At 41.0% G+C, this 17184-nt stretch overlaps 1 long non-coding RNA gene across 1 annotated transcript; it reads left to right on the forward strand.

The window, feature by feature from the left end:
* The first annotated feature begins 944 nt into the window (after positions 1-944).
* Positions 945-16708, forward strand: LOC112553578. The gene is made up of 3 exons (XR_003097073.1): positions 945-1028; positions 13612-13798; positions 16461-16708. It is a non-coding gene; the product is annotated as an uncharacterized LOC112553578 (long non-coding RNA).
* Positions 16709-17184: the final 476 nt, after the last annotated feature.

Here is a 17184-nt window from a genome sequence, read left to right on the forward strand (position 1 = left end):
TTTTCTATGTCGTTGCCACTTATGATAACGATGAAGATATATCTTTTTTATATTTACAGTGTCCTGTTGATGCCATTAACTGCAAAATGATTCCTCACACCACAGCTCAAAGCATCTTTGACTGCAGAAGAGATGGTTTGCGTAATTTTAGGAATAAAATAAGCAGCTGTGAAATGCGAGACTTCCTTAATCACCAAACTAGAAAATACCACACTCTAAAAAATACTGACAGCGCTTCCACGGCAAAAGGTGGAACTTTCTAGGAGTTCGGTCAGGTTTCAGGTTTAATTTCCTTTCATTTTTTTATAATTTTAGCATGACCTTCTTTTCAGACTGCCACATACGGCTAGGCAGAATCCTGAGAAACACATTCAAGACGAAGTTCAAGCTACTGAATAACTAGGGAGGTCTCGAGTACAAGTTTTCTTTTTTAAGGAGTATTGTAATTTTCCAACGTGATAGACAGAAAAAATAATGAACTGCCAGGCTGATCTCCTTGAGACGATGGTCTAGAATTTGGAAAAGTACAGCTTAAGGTGTTGTTATTGTGAAAAAAATTACTTCTTCCTACTCCTCCTTTCTTCTTCGTCATCGTCGTCATCGTCTTGACGCATTGACGATAACGAAACACCTGCAAAAAGACATTATCTATGAAAGCCTGCCTTTTTATCTTAAGAGTTCTTTGAAGAAACAGTAGAACGAAGCTTAGACTATACAGTTTGTTTTAGTCTTTGGATGATTTCTTTACGATTTACCAAAACAAGAGGAAATCAGAACTTCAGATCGTTCGCGAAGAACACAAAAAATTACAACAACAAAATGTCGCTGACGACATGAAAGGTGAGTGATGAAAGGGCAACAGCAGTATTCGTAGGGCGCAGTAGGCTAGGTCGATTAACGGGCAAAGCGTTTGTTTTCAAAATATTTGGCGTGCCAGCAACACAGGCAGTGTAGCGGAGGAGGAGGCAGGCGAGGAAGAGAGGGAAAGACAAGATGGCTGCGCACGCAAATCGCTAGACGCGGACGAGGTGAGCAGGGTTTTTTTTTCAAACGACTCAGGGATCAATTAGTGTGAGGCCTTTTTCGATTTGTACCAGTTTCAGCAACTCATTACGTAACGACGAGAGAATAGATGGAAGGGAGGAGGAGTTTAGACGGTGGGTATCGACAAAAGCTGATGCCAAAGGAGCTGGGCATGATGTGGAGATGGATTCTTGCTGGACTACAAGTGTTTAGCTGGTCATCTAACTGAACTGTGTGCTTTTATGTTCGGTATTGATTGAAGTTCTCTGTCTCTCTCTCCTTCTCTGATGTGATTGTTCAATGCCAAGCCACCTTTTTTTTTCATTTCTTCCTCCCTTTGTGTGTTCGCTAGCGAGCTGGTCTCTCCGTCTCCACAATCATTATTATTATTTTTTCTATCTGAACTTTGTAATATGGAGTTTCTTCTGCTTTACAGTGCCTTTCCCCGCGGTTTTCGGTCTGTCCCATCCGGTAAATAATTCTGTTCTAGGCCTGTGCCTCTATTTGGGATTTTGTCGCCAAGTCCTGCTGTCAGAAGGCGAGACGATAAGGCCCGCTTATCACAAAGGATGCTCGTCCACATCACACATCACTTGCCTATCTCTCCTGATCGATCCCTGCTGATCGATATACACCCTCCTACCCCTCGACGGGGGCCTTCCATTTCAGTAGCCTTGTAATCCGCCAGACGTAGAGTTCTAAAAAAGATCTCCAAATGTCCCTGCCCCCAATGCCCCCAATGCCCCATCCTGAGCCGGGGCACGCGGTAACCTTGATTACATCTCCAAGACGCTGGGACAGATACACGCGCTGCTGCTGGGGATATCGGCTGTCGGTCGGGTGCATCTTCCGAAAAAAGGAGATAGAAAGATTTGTGTGTGTTGGAGAGCAGATAGGAATATGTGTGTGTGTTAGAGGGAGGACATGTCTTCTTAGTGTTGCCCATTGTGTGTGGTTCAGCATGCTCGGTCTACCTTTGACCCTCCTCCAGTATCTCTGTTCGTGCGTTCACTTTTGTGTATTCACTCTTATGAATTCAATCCTTATGGTTCATTTTCTTTATCTGATGAGTCCTTCTAGGTTTTCAGTTGCATTTAACAAGAACAAAGGGTGTGTATGTGTGCGTGTGTGCAGGTGTGAGTTTAAAATTGTAAGGGAGGATATTCCTCCTGGCAGTCAGCTCTTCCGCCACATAAAATTTCCTTATCTTCGTTTTCAACCATCTTCTTCCTTCTTCCGCAACAAACAATTCTTAATTTGTACAGTCAGTTCCGCAACTCTCTCTGTATCTAGCAAGAATCAGACACCTACCACAAACAAAAAATCCCAAATTTTCTTCCTTCTTCAACATCCTACAATCCTAAATTCCTCCTACCCTAAGTCCTAGAAGTCCACAGTCCTAACAACCTCTTCTCTCTGTCGCAAGGTGCCGACGCCGGCCTCGCAGACAAAACACATTCCTGTGCAGTCTTCACAGTAATCGTGACGAGCTTTCAAGAAAAAAAAAAAAAATCCCACAATCTGTTTGCTGACAAGTTCGGTTGGATGATGTCACACCTCAGGAGGCAGGGCTTTTAGAACTGAGAACATTGACCAGGCATTTGTGCGCCTTTAATAGCGTGGAGCCGGGTGTTGACTGAAGGCTGCTGCTGCTGCCAGCGACGCCTGTGGAACACGAGGCTGACAGACTGGCTGAGGGCTTATCTCCATCCAGGAACGCCAGCAATGTCTGAGCACCTGCCTCCTGCAAGACCATGGCTGCTTCTGTGAAGTAGGAGCTGGGGGAAATGATGAAGAAGAAGTTCACACCACAGGTTCTACAATGCATTAAAGTACAGCCTTCTCGTCTGCTCTTCTTCTTTAGTGGAAGGTGGAGTTGACAATCACAGGTAAAACAAAAAGGTATAGTGGTCAAGGGGAGGTAATTCTCCGTTCGAATAATTTTTTCGTTATTTTTTTTTTTTTTTTTTTTTTACAAAAAGCCATTGTCATGCATTTTGATTCTCTCAACTATGGAAAATGTTTATTTTATTTAATTTTAGGTTAGTTTGATTGCTGACGTAGAAGAAAGTTCGCAACTGTGCGAAAAATACGAAAATACAACGGCGGTGACAACTGAGATAGTTTCACCTTACAAGTCTCATTATGGCAACTAAACGACTTTCAGGAGAAAGGTTATCAATCCGTTCTGTTTACCAAAGGACAGAAAGCTTAAATTAACCATTCCTTCCTGACTGGAAACCTTTGAAATCTCTGAAAAGTTTCGTTTGACGTCAAGCTCCGTTTTAGTGCAGAATTTATCTGTTTTCCTCCCTGTTTATGACCGGCCGCCACTTCAAAAGTCAGTCGTCCTCGCATACAAGTTTCCAGCAAGCTGAAAGCACTTCAGGGCACCAAATCCGTCAAATAAAAATCACGGTTAAAAATCAGTCAATTTCACAGTTTTCACTCTCTTCCTCCCCTTCTCTCTCTCTCTCCACCATCCTCTCACATCCCGGACTTCTCTCAGGATTTGTTATCTGACAACCGGCTCGTTCCAAACGATTGGCAAAGAGAAAATGAGACTGGATTTGAACAGATCACGATGCAGGCTTGGGAACAATTGTTTTTCGTTGTTTCAGAACCCACTGTAAATGAACAGGATGGATTTAAAGAGACGGCGCAGAGTTCGCTGATAGGCAGCTCGTTAAAATTGCTGAACCTTTGTGACTAAAAAAATGTCGAGGCGGCGATAACAGATCAAACGAGCACATCGCCCCCCCAATCCTCACAAAATTTACAGGAAAATAAAACCTCCTTACAGTCGGAAACCTGATCTAGCAACGTTACATTCGTTCAGTTTTAGCTTTTGTTTGTTTGGAACCAGTAAACAAAGTAACAAAACAATTCACGTGTTTAATTCAAGTTACACTTGTAAATTTTAATATTTATGGGTTTTTCTGTACTTATGTAAATATAGTGTTAGTGACGTCATCTGTGTTCTTTAGCGAATGATCACTTTACTAAATGAACTGATAAACCGTAATACACACACGACCGACATGCGCACGCGCAAACAAACGCATACACACAGACACACACTTTCCATGCATTACATTTCTGTCTAGGACTAGTCCATCCAAACCGCTCTTCAACCAAAGTCTTGTCTGAAGAGAGGAAACCATCAAACATTTGCTTTGCCCATCTGCCAGACGCGTGCCGGCTTCGGAGTAGCTTCCCTTGAAAAAGAGTCGTCTCCCATTACCGCAAAAAAAAAAAGAAGAAAAAGAAAAAAAGAACGGTGGCGTGCGGCGAGCACGCACTTACCTCTGCTTTCAGCGTCACCAGTCATCGCGGGTACGTTTACATCTCAATGTCTGCACTCGAGGGACTTGCAAAACAAAAAAAAAAAAAAACACTTTAAAGGAACATTCGCCAGACGGCGTGAGCGCAGTTCGCTGTGTGCGAGTTTTTGCTCCCTTGTCATCTTTCTTGCTGATGCTTTTTACTTCATGTTCCTGAAATTATTTTGGTATGTGTTTGAATTTCTTCGTCGTTATTTTTAATGGAGTGATGCTGGTGCGGTTTCTAGCACCTACCGAGGGCATTGCCATTACCCCTTCTTGACAGGTGATCTCATTGCAGGTATCGGATAGGTGTTATACGATATTACACTTTTTTGGCTTTCTACATTGTGATTTGTTTTTTTTTCGATACCCGTAGTTTTTGGAGATCTGTTCAGTTTTTACATCCTGAGAGACAAACACACGAATATCTTGTTTTAAAGAAGCCATAATTTGCATGTGCAAATCGGTTGCAGTTTGCAAGTTTGTTATTTCTTATAGTTATCATGAGATGAAAAGAATTTTTCACAAAGGATATACTTCTGATATTTTTAATCGTTTATCACTCGGATATATCCATAAACTCGAGGGTAGATGCGCTATTCAGCAAAAAGACATCGAACAAGAAGCTACCAAGCGAGTTTAATCATCAAACAAAATTCTATCATCACATAAAACAGAGGGATACACTTCATCCACCCAGAAGACGTTGGAAATCAGCCGAGATTCTCTTCTTCTGGACCTAAAACCGATCATAAAACGATCACTTTCCCCCTCCAACCTTGGATGTTTCAGCGATGGAAAGCAACAGCTGACTAGGGGAAGTAACACAGAGTGAGAAGAGTTAACTCGCTTGATCCTGATGTTTTTGTAAGATATTAGCTTTTCCATGCAGGTCAGAGATAACTCCAGGTGTATCGGTGCCGGCAGAATTAAGTCAAACACTCGACGATAAATTTGGCTTTCAAACATATTTTCAACTTTTATCCTTTTGAATCCAACCTTTACAATGCAATCCCTAGGTCACCTTCCAAAACATATATATGAAGAAAACGATAAAAATCTTTTTAAATAAAGCGACTAACCCTGTATTTAAGCCCAACCATTGCGAAGTACAGACACACTAAACTTTAGTCAGTAAGAATAATTATTTCAGAACAATGTCCACAGTAACACTACAGTGACATAAAATAATTAAAAAAACTGGGGATATTTATTACAGCTCAGAGCAGGTTACCTGTTAGTTTGATTCATTCTTAACCTCTCTGTACAAGAACATTGTAAGAAAGTTGCTTCAAGAAATACTCAAATAATCCAAAGAAGTTTCAAACTTTCCTAAATTGTATTTCTAAAAACAAACGATATTCCGTAGAGCTACCCATGATGAAAGAAAGAGAGAAAAGAAGGAAATAAAAACGAAAGCATCTCCAAACCAACCAATAAAGCTCCCTGAAATGAATATTAAAAAAAAAATCCGCGTGAAAATGTATTTCAATGCACACGACGGTGCAAGAAAATCCAATGCACGAGGCTTACATGGCAGGATATGACGTCACTGGCCTGTTGCGCCAATCGATTACAACGATTTTTGAGAGTGAAGGTCGTTCTGCTGAGCGCTGGTCGGGGTCAGCAAATTACAGAGCAATTATGACAGCTCACGACAGTTTAATAAGCACGAAGGTAGGACACTGGTGGGTGGATTGCGAGAAAACTACATCGCGAAACTCTCCAGAGCCGAGCTTTTCCAAGTTTGACAATGGCCCGAGCCTCGAATTGACATGCTCTGAAATTTCTTCTGGAGGAGGCCAGATCATATTTTATTGGTTCGAGAGGCTAAATACAGTCTTTTAGGCTCGTTGGGCAGCGGGACGTGTTTGCAGGAAAAAAAGCATCGGAGGAAAACTGCAACATTACCCCCTTCTTGTCCTGTAGCCCCGCCATGGAGCCAACAAGAAAAGATAATCGCATAAAGGGAAAACGGTACGGTTTTTGCAAGCGTTCAATCTCGCGGGTTTGAAAAGCACCCTAGCACAACCTGGAAATTGAATTGGGCCAGAATTATACTTTCTCTGATTGGGTTCGACCCGGGATGTGAAGGGGTATTGCGGGGCTGTGCGGTATTGACTGCAGTACCACGACACGAGGGGCCCTGCGTGAGGATGCCTCACTACAGCTCAGACGCACGCAGGAGAACCAACAGGGCTGCTGGCCCTTTCTCTCGGAATAAAAGCCAGTGCCCAGAATCCCGTGATGTAATCGATGATTAGCTACTCCCTCCCTCTCTCCCAACTGACTTGCTCTGCAAAATGTGGCTTCAGACCAGAAAGGTGTCCATACGTGCAGATAAACATTCCTCCAGTGTTGCACAGCATTTGTGAAGCTGCCTTGATCAGGATGGATTCAGTTGTACAATGAAGCTTGTACAAATCGTGCAAAATGTTATACACTTTCCACATCATCTTATATATTTCTATTTCTTATACTTACACTGTTCCTTACACTGATGATGCCAAGCTACAAAACTATAATTTTTATTATTGCTCATTTTTATAGTATCTTTGAAAAATGGCGTTTAGTCATCATGAGAAGCTTCTTTTCTGATTTTGCGGTTAATTCCTATACATCAAAATTCGTGATCAGTGTTTGCTTTGTCTGTCACGACCTTTGACCTGACTCATGGCATGACGCAAGGCTGCAAGGCTAAAGGTCTCCCAAGGGCAGTAACGGAGGTCGTGTCGAGGTCGCCCGTAACGCGATTGACCTTACCACGTGACCGATTCAATCGATGCAAACGGTTGTGCGATTGCCGGGCTCCTTACCCAGCAGCAGTGATCATCCTATCATCTTCCCCATACGTTTTGAGTCGTTAAGTACAGACCTGAAGTCTCTCCCTCCATCTGCGGGCGTTGTAGGCGCAGCGCCCAAAGCGACAGAGAAACTCTAGTGCCGTCAGTTCGGATCTCAGCTCATCAATTTTTTTTCCAAATAAATTTTTCACACCGACTCAGTAATCTAGTCTCTTTCTTATTCCCTGATATTCTTTAAAAAAAATTAGTGATTGATGACCATGAAGTTCTCCGCTGCACCCTAACCACAGTTTCGGTAATACCCACATCGATTCCTAGATCGATAAGCATCTGCTTTAGTCAGCAATATTTTCTTTTGCAAGCATCTTATCAAAACCCTAATGAAGTGGTTTGAATGCGAGAATCTACGGATCAGCTGAGGAATTATTGAAGAGAGCAGTGGACGTGCTCGCGGCATTTTAGGAGCGCGTGTTAAATCTCTCCCCGCCTTTAAATTTCTCATTTTTTCTCTGTAGCCTGAAGCTGGCATTAAAAGGTTTGCTACTGTGCAGCACGATTTTCTTGTGATTAGACAGACGTACAAGATATTTCTGCTTTATCTGAGTATATTCCAGTTTCTTTACTTTTTCGATTCATAGGATTACCGACATGACAGTGTACAGGTCAAGTAAAAAACACTTACTTCTGGGTACATCTACATCAAGACTTCAACCAACGAGAGAGCTGAGACAATATGTTAATGATATCCGCAGGCAATTGTGACGTCACAAAATGTATCTGTTTTTCATGATATTTTTCGAGGTGTTTGTCGAGAACAGAGGTGAGTTATTCATCCACATTTTGATGAAAGAAGTACCTCGCACTACGCTCGATACCTTACTAGACTTTCAATACATCTACGAGCTGTCCTGATTAAAAAAGGAACTTAACATAATTAAGAGGTTATATCCTGCAAGAATCCTGCTTTTTTTGTGAAGTTAGCAGAAAATTTAATCAAGATTAGTACTTGAAAATTAGAAACAGTTAGACGTTTTCTACCAAAAACACTTTGATAATTACAGACTTTAATGTCTGTGCCAAGTACAGTCCCTGTGGTCATTTATGCTTACTCACCACATTTTCTGAGAAATCGAAAAAATAATTATCTATCTTAATGTTGTCTGCTATATTTCTTGTGGAGCTGGCTGATGACTTAGATTGGAGCATAGAAAGATGAATTGAAAGGTACGATTCCTTCCAATGAGTAAATAGAAACATTTCCAGTCTCTAGTGCGCGGACATTCTCTGCTTTTAATATGAGCTCGATGAAGGAAGTTTGGGACCTACTTCTCAATGGTTTGCAAAGTTTTGTTGTTGTTAGTTTTTGTTTGTTTGTTTTGCATATATCGATAGATATAGGTGATATTTTAGAGGCTGAAACATTCATGCTAGTTTTATATCGACTATATCTACTGATGAAGTCTGGCGTTCCATACTTTGTTTCAACTGAAAGATAACGCCGTGTTTACTTACAAAAGACGAGCACCTCTAATTAATTTTTATTATGGAAAAAAGTAACAAGATATGTTAATTCATAAAAAGAGGAGAGAAAATCATAATTCCTCTTTTAAGAACGGTCTTTAAGGTGACTTGTTTTGTTTCCTTATCAATTTGTCTTTATTTGAAAATTCTTTTATCGAATGAAGTTGTTCAAGTTAGGCACTTAAGAAAGATGATAGAAAGGCCTGCTGGTGCAAGTTTATTGAGTTTGCTTTACTGTCGCTTCCCACACAGCAAAAGTCTGAGCTCAAATTTGATAAAGGGATTGCAGAGGAGGGCGCACTCCGCCTTCACTGCGGTTAGTTGCTTTGACAGGAAAGTGCTTCCAACTAGAGAATTTTGAACTATAGAAGGGGAGTGAAGGGTGTCTGAACCCCCATCACCTTTCACCAACATCCGGCCAGGTGAACAGGTGTCACAACAATGTGTCCCGAGACGAGATCTGAAGCGAATACCTCTCACTGCATCGGTGACAAACGAGTGTTTAAACAACTGCTTACAGGGTGCCTCTACCTGCAGTGTCCTGAATGCTGGGTGGTGTAATGACTAGGTCTTTCCTGTCCAACGGTGGTGCTTAATACAGTTCACTGCTTCAATTATTTATTTATTTATTTTTTTTTTTTTTTGCGGATAACGCAAAGTCATCTGCTCATATCTCAGAGGAAATGCGTAGTATATATATTTTGCATAGACAAAGTAAATTTCTTGAATTGTGTGTCACCTCCTGGGGGATTTATTTTAGATAAACCACTCATCGCTATTTTATCTATGTGAGATTAAGATGCCACCCTTTAATTTATTTTAAAGTCTGCTCATATTTTTCTCGCTTTTATTTTGTCGCTCTTCGTGTGTGTGTTTGTTCGCACGCTTGCGTGCGTGTGCATGCATCCTTGGCTAGACACGTTGTTAATCAAGTAAACAACAAGACGGCCACTTCGCTGCAAGAAAAACAACTCTTCCCTGACACCAGGCCACACACGATTTCTAACTGACTCACTGAGGTGAACTCACGTGGAGTCGACCACCGCGCAGACAATTTTTGTCGCCCCCATTTGCAGTCCACTGTAGGTAATATTCACAACAATGTCTGGGGAATTGCAGGGAGAAAAAACATTTCTTCAGTCGTTATTGCTGATACAACTACAGTATGGACAGTATAGAGAGAGAATCGACTTTTATTTCTCTGTTTATCTTCTCGCTTTCCTGACTACAACATTGTGCGTGTTTTACTTGTAGTGTTATTCTAGTGCTTGCATAAAGCTCACAGACTCGCCATGTCTCACATCCGTCAGTGTATCTGTTTCTTGTTTGTTTGAATGTCTGTCTGCGTGTTTGTCCAGTTTCATGGCTTTGTTAGTCTTCTCCTCTTTTCTCTACTCCTGAAGACACCAAGGACCCGCCAAACTCACTGACTCCGCCTGTAAATTGGAACATACCCCAATTAGCTCCAGCTGGTTCTGCTCCTAGTTTGGAGACTGGATCACGTGACTGAGACCTTCTAACCGACTGTAGTCTCCTACACAGAGAACTCCTTGCAGCAAATGTCCATGTCTGGAACAGCCAGTCAGTCGGGCTCTCTTAACAATGTTTTATATCTATCTGTAGACGAAAGTGCTTTTGTGTGCACGTGCATGTGTGTGTGTGTGTGCGTTCCTGCATGTATCTGTCCAAGCTTTTACTGTGATGTGGCTAGCTGGACCTGAGATAAATAGTCCAGACTTCTCTGTCTCCAGACAGCATTCCGAGAGGAGATGTGAACCTAGAACCTTCGCACTGGTGACAAGCATATGGTACCACCGGAAAAATAATATGCAATAAGTTCAGTTTCGCACGAGAGATTGAGTGTGTGTAGTTTTTGTTTGTTGTTTAGTTTTGTTTTGTTTAAACTCTCGTCTCTGCGTCTCGTCTTTGCTAGTTAATAGAAGAAGGAGGGCAACGTCTCGGTGAACTTTTTTTTAAAACATCTTGCAAAATTCTTTCCTCTTCTTCAAGCACGATCAAATCTTTTCGTCCTTTCGATCGGTTTAATCTCTCAGTGCAAAATTTCTTAAAGAACCAACATTGGTGGAGGACAAATTACATTCACAAGCCACAGACAGACTTAAAAGCATGTCTGTGCAGGTTAAAATGGGAAACGAGAATCGTAATTAATGTCGGAGACATGCTCGCCCTACATGCCGGGGAGAAGATGCAGACGTAGGCGGAAATAGTCCAAAAATAGAAATTTCTTTTGAAATAACAAGATTTTCAGCTGTTATGCATCCTCCTCCTGAACTCGTGCAGCGAGGTCGAGTCTAGGATTCTGTCAGACACCCGTTGCTGCGAGGGTAGGCAGAAAGGTGGAGGAGGAGGAGGAGGAGGAGGAGGAGGAGGAGGGAGATTTTGGATGATCGCCGTGATGAAGCATGCCGAACACATAGCTCGTGTTTAATACATGTCAGGACGGAGGAGATGCTGGGATACCAGCCCCGCTGACAGTCGACTAGACGAGGGACCTAGTGAAGATCAATACCTTGTCTCGTCTCGTTGCATCCCGAATCAATTCAATTAATTTCTTTTTTTTGTGTTTTGTTGTTTTGAGTTGTTCTACTGGGAAGAGTAAGTTATCCTGCACTTCCTATTTAGAACTTTTGTCTGGCTCCATTTTTTTCAATTTATATATTTGTTTATTCCAGAGAGAGAGAGAGCCTTTTACAACACTCAGTGAATGCACGAAAAGAAATATTTCTTTTTGTTTAATCAATCTCAGTCAGCCCAAACAGTCCAGATAAATGCATAAGCAAGATATGACATTTTTTTACTCTTTTTTTCTGTCCTTTTACATCTCCTTTAGTAAACATAGACCTTCGTGAGAAGAAAGGAAAAGAGAAGAACATACAAGGATGAGGAAGATAGGGTATGGAAGAGAGAGAAGAGAGAAGCTCCCGGCTTCAATGGTATAAACTCCTTTCTTCGTAACAGCTCAATGATTATTGTTTATTTATCTTTTTCTTGAATTCATGTCACATCGCCTATGGTGTTATTACATTCGATTAGAATTTTTATCTAAATTGTTTCAATGCTTCAATCTTTCCAAAATAAATTTTAATAAATTCCACAAAATTCATTATCCATAATCATAACTTTATATATGTTGCCATCAAAATGTGTAGCAACTGATGATTTATTTACTCTTTCCATTAAGAAAAGTAGCGCATTAGGAAGAGTTAAGAATTTTTTTCTAATAAACAGAAATCTTTGACTAAAACATGTTGCAGAAACTTTAATTGCAACCACTGTTGTACTGTGAGACTCCCTGGAGAGACGTTTCCATGGCATCTTCACAAAAACTCATTTCATTCCCTTGCTGGCAACCTTCAAAAACCTTCTGAACTTTCAAAAACAGACTTATTCGAATTACAATTATCTCTCTTACTTGGAAGCACCAATATTCTAAAAGACTTTCTTCACTAGAACCCAGCAACCTGTGCTACAAAACAAATAGAGACGTTTAGTGAATTTCTTTGATATTAATGTCTATAGAAAAATATAATCTTGTTAAATTACTCTGGAGTGCCTAATGGAGGCACTATTGTAAAATGGACAAAATTGTCTTCTGTAGAAAAATGAAAAACCTATCCTACGGACTGAACTGTTTGAGGTAATTTCCTTAACTCAGACGCAACTGCAAACAAATAGATTGTAAGCTGTCAGCACTTGACAAATGTATATATATATGGATTTCCAACACCTTATAAAAAATCTTAAAAAAACCTGAAAAGTGCAAATAAAATGTCCAACATGGATTTAAGAGAGAAACATAAAATTAATCAGGTACATAATTTACAAGTGTGGGATTTGTAACATTCTGAAACTTTGAAATAACCGTTCTTTGATGAAGAAAAGACGTAGATGAAGGAGAAAGAAGATAGACGTATATATAACTATGTTCATCCCAAAATATGTACCATGTAGGTATGTAAATGCAAAATGGATTAATGAATGAATGAAATTCTCACGTGCTTTATATTACTGGTTAACACAACAGCCAGCAATGTCAGAAAGTTCATGATGACATAACAAGCAGCAGCGCCAAACAGTCCATATTAACCAAACAGCTAAGAAGGGTGGCAGGGTGAGGTCTGTAGAATCATCAATATTTAAGAGGTATTAGGCGAGTGCCTGGACCCCTCTGTCATCATCAATATTCAGAAGGCATCAGGTTAGTACTTGGAACGTCATTTTCCTCTCTGGCGTCTGCTGTGTGAAACCCGGCGGATGTGAGCCACAGCCAAGGGAGACTATTTGCAAAGTCAATGAGACGTTGTGGTGGCAAGAGCAGACAACACCTACAGCTTTGTTTACCCACAGAGGCGAACATCAACGAGCAAAGTGCCGCGACTCCCACACACTCCTGCAGGATAATGGTTAAATCGCTTTTTTTCCCTCTTGACAAGATTGTTTGCTCTTTGTTGAGCTGACAGATAACTCCAGTCAAACTTGAAACGAATCTTAAAGTTACCGACAGCTTGAAGGTCCGAGTTGACCGGACAAACTTAACTTAATACTTGCGAAAGTTTGGCAAAGTTTTTTTTTTTTTTTTGTTTGTCGTTTACAATCTTTGTTTATCTTTATTTGTCTGGTTGACAACAGGTGTAGCGATATTTTTATTACCTGTGTGACGTTCTTGTTGTTGGTTTTAGACACCTTTACTGACGACTGTAGTCACAGATTCGATATATCACAATAAACATAAACACGTGTGTATCTGTTTCAGTGTTCGTGTGTGCGTGTGTTTGCAGAGAACATATTACAAAGTTCACATGGTCATTTATTTTGTTGTTTTCTTTTCCGATTGTATCTCTCGGGCTTCGTCTTGTTAAGGGAAGCCAAGGCTAAGCGTCCTCGACACTTCAAACCGTTGTGATATTTTGTTTTAGGGCCAACGCCAGGCTGAAGCAGTTCAGTCGATAGCTATGCTCTAGGAGATCATGGATCGAGGAAGACAAGGACTTCTGGTAATTGGACATAGAAATTAGTTCCCAGACATTTCGTTACGACTCCCACGCCAACGAGGCTCTCCACCAACGGTTCCGTCAGCAGTGAGAAGACATCGACGGGTGCTTAGTAAGTTTGTGTGTCACGCGATGTTTGATGATGGGATGTGGGGTGTGTGTGTGACGAGGATAGGGGACGAGAAGTAGGTTGTGCATGGCGAAACTCGATCCATGAAACCTTGTATGCTTTCAGTCTTCCTGGAAGTTCACGGACATTGATCATCTTCCTGTCAACAACCTTTGTTATTTCCACATACTGGATGACACTACATTAAATATACACACATACACTACTTGAAAATATTAAATATGCTCAAAAGACATCGTGAATCATGTTTTGGAGTTTACTGCACCTTTTGCCCGAAAAGAAAGAAAAAAAAAACCTGTATAATTTGTCATGAGCTCCAGGGAAACCTTAGGAAAACGTTTCACACAATAAAAACTAAAATTCAGGATCTGAAAGGCAAGAAGCCACAAGCTCCATACACAAATCATGGTCTGTGCCTTGTTGTCAAGGCTTCCAGCACAAGAAAGGGGTTTCCGCTTTTTCCTGTCGGCGACTCCGCGGGATCAAAGTGCAGTGACGTCACAGCTTCCCTTTGGATATTGGCCGGTGTTCCTTCCGCTCCTCTGTCTTTGCTTCATGCCCATTACCAGGCCGGACACGGCCCGTGCGATAAAAACTGCTTAAAGCCAACAAGGGAAGCGCGGGAAAACACCGATCCTTTTCTCTGCACCTCACACGCAAACTAATTTTAACAGCCATCAGTTGTCTAAGGCTGGTGTAGACAGTGAAGCTGCTCACCTTTCTTTTTTTTGGCTTTTTTAACCTGATTTCCCGCTTTTTTTGGACTTGTTGCTTCTAGAGTCAAGGGTTTGTTTTTTGTTTGTTTCTTCCTTTTTATTTTGTTCTTTCTTTCTTCTTTTCAGCACAGCCTTTGGTTTAACTTTGATGCTAGACACTGCTTTCAAAGCTTCCTTCATTCTCTTTTGGTGGTTTCTTTCTTCCTCAGTCTTTCTCTCTCGTGTGCACTCACCCACTCATCACTCACCCATTCCTCCCAACACACACACAATCACACATAGACACGCACTGACTCACTTTGCAATCACAAAGAACACACCCAGGAGAGGCCAACCTGTCCACCGTTATTTCCCAGGTGAGTGGCCGTGCTGCAGGTAAACTCAACGTGGCAGATTAGAAGTCGCCGACCCGTGCCGCCACGATCTCAAGTGTTCCAGTGACACGCAGTCATTTGCATCGAAAAGATAATAAAAAAAAAGGATGAAATATCTCTTTGCCGATGCTCTCGTAAGTACACAGACTGTGGAGGCGAGACAGTATTATCTCACAATGCCGGGGAAGGAAGGAAGGCATTAACACGACTCTTCAATTAGTGCCAGGGTGCGGCGACCTGGGTTAATTGTGTGGAGGTGAATCCCATTCAAGAGACGTGGTCTAATTACAAGCAGAGAGGCCTGTGGGAGTACTACTAATTGTCAGGCCGTTGTCTCCCCTGTGGGCGGTCTCAAGGGAGGGAGATGTCAGCAGTTATCGCCAAGACAAGTGAAGATTATAGGGCGCGCGTTCGAATCTCGATTCCGACATACCTGTTTGTTTACTGATTTTAGTCCTTGCCGGTGACATTCACATGAAGAGCTCAGGTGACTAGACAAACAGATTGAGTGTTTGCACACTCGGTGAATGGTGGATAACATCTGTGTGAGAGAGAGAGAACGAGTAACAGACAAAAGAGAGATGCTAGGTTGATGTGCTGCTCCCTCATCACGATGCAAATCACCCGCTCGCGACAGCAAGAGGGTGGATAATGAGGAAGATCATAAACCACGCTTTTGTTCTTTTGCTTTGTACCTGGAACAGGCAAAGGGAGGGAAGAAAGAGGTAGTGAGAAAGAGAGGTATAAATCAAACGGTTTTCCGAGGAGAGGTCGACAACACCTGCGGGTCAGAGAGTAACAACCCTCTCGCCTTCCACGCCCCTTCTTCCTCCACTCCTCCAATGTACAGAGAAAGCTGGAATGACAGATGCACATAAAGGCGGTCAGTTATCAGTTATGCGTGGGTGGATGTCACCCATTCATGAAAGTGTAAAACAATAAACCTGTCAGTCTTCCTCACCTGTCGCACTCGCCTACAAAGTGAGTTACACCTGACATTAATTATAGCCAGAGTAAAAAGCTCAAGTAAATGAATTTAATTCAATAAAAAGTAACAATAATAAACTGTTCACGAAGATGTCAGAAATATTGGTTAACTGATTGGTCAAACGCTTTTTACCATCCACATTAAGCTCTACCATTGGCTGCTTCCAGTGACGTCATAAGTATACAGAACACGTCACTTCTAAACACAAAATAATGAACAAAATAACAAATAAATAACAAAACAAAATTCATTGATTATTAGTCGCTGTATGTTCATTAATGTGTCACTAGATGAATTTCGTTTTTCACTCGTAGTTGATAGAGAGAAAGGGATGGGAGAGAGAGAAAGAAAGAGATGTACGTTTATTAACATTTAGCATGCGTTCGAATCTTTACAAGAATGTGTTCAATTGTATATATCCATACACTTTGTTGTTTTTGCTGTACTTACCTATTTAACTAAACAAAAACGAGGGATGTTAATGATCGATAATGGACTAATTTATTTTATTTCTGCGCTCACCTTAATTTTAGTTTGTGAGAAAATACCAGGTATTAATTTTTCAGAAGTAAAACGACATACCCAGTTCTGTGGATGCCTGCGAGTAAACACCATCGGACCACTCTCCTAATGCTTCACATTATATTTTGGGATCGTCATTAGCTTAAAACTTCGAGGTGAGAAAAAAAAATTCCTTTATTGGCTTGACTTCCTCTGTCGCCTGGACTAGCCTCTCGTAAATGTTATGAAGAAAATGAATCGAATATTAAATCCGGAAGTCACTTTTTAAGAGTTTTTCGTGAGGTATCGATCCTCTAGCAGGACAATATCTGGTTACAGCAAAATCTATTCAAAAGAAACTTTGTGTTAAATTGATTTTAGTATTAACCGAAATTTTGTAACAGATTTTTGTCCAAGGCAATTACAAGATGTTTTGTAAGACTGCTTTTCGTAAAATTATTTAGATTGTTTAGTAGGATTTTTCTTTCCTTTATTTTTCGCTATCCGATTCACGGGTCTTCTTTTAGTTTTTCTTTCTTTCTTATTTTCTTTCTTTATTCATTTATTTCCATTTTTTTAAAGGTTTCTTTCGAAAAAGGTTTTGTCGAGTTTCCGCAATCCCTTTTTGTTTTAATCTATTTCGAGGCATTGCTTTTGCGTATTTTTAAAGCCAGGGCAGTAATCAACTGAGAATAGATGAATTGCAATTGACCAAAAAGCTTTCAGATATTTTGGAACTCGTGCCAGGATGATTTTGTAGACTAGTACAGTCAGCATGTAAACACCAGT

This window comes from Pomacea canaliculata, linkage group LG13 (assembly GCF_003073045.1).
Source record: "Pomacea canaliculata isolate SZHN2017 linkage group LG13, ASM307304v1, whole genome shotgun sequence".
In the NCBI taxonomy this organism is placed as follows: Eukaryota; Metazoa; Mollusca; class Gastropoda; order Architaenioglossa; family Ampullariidae; genus Pomacea; species Pomacea canaliculata.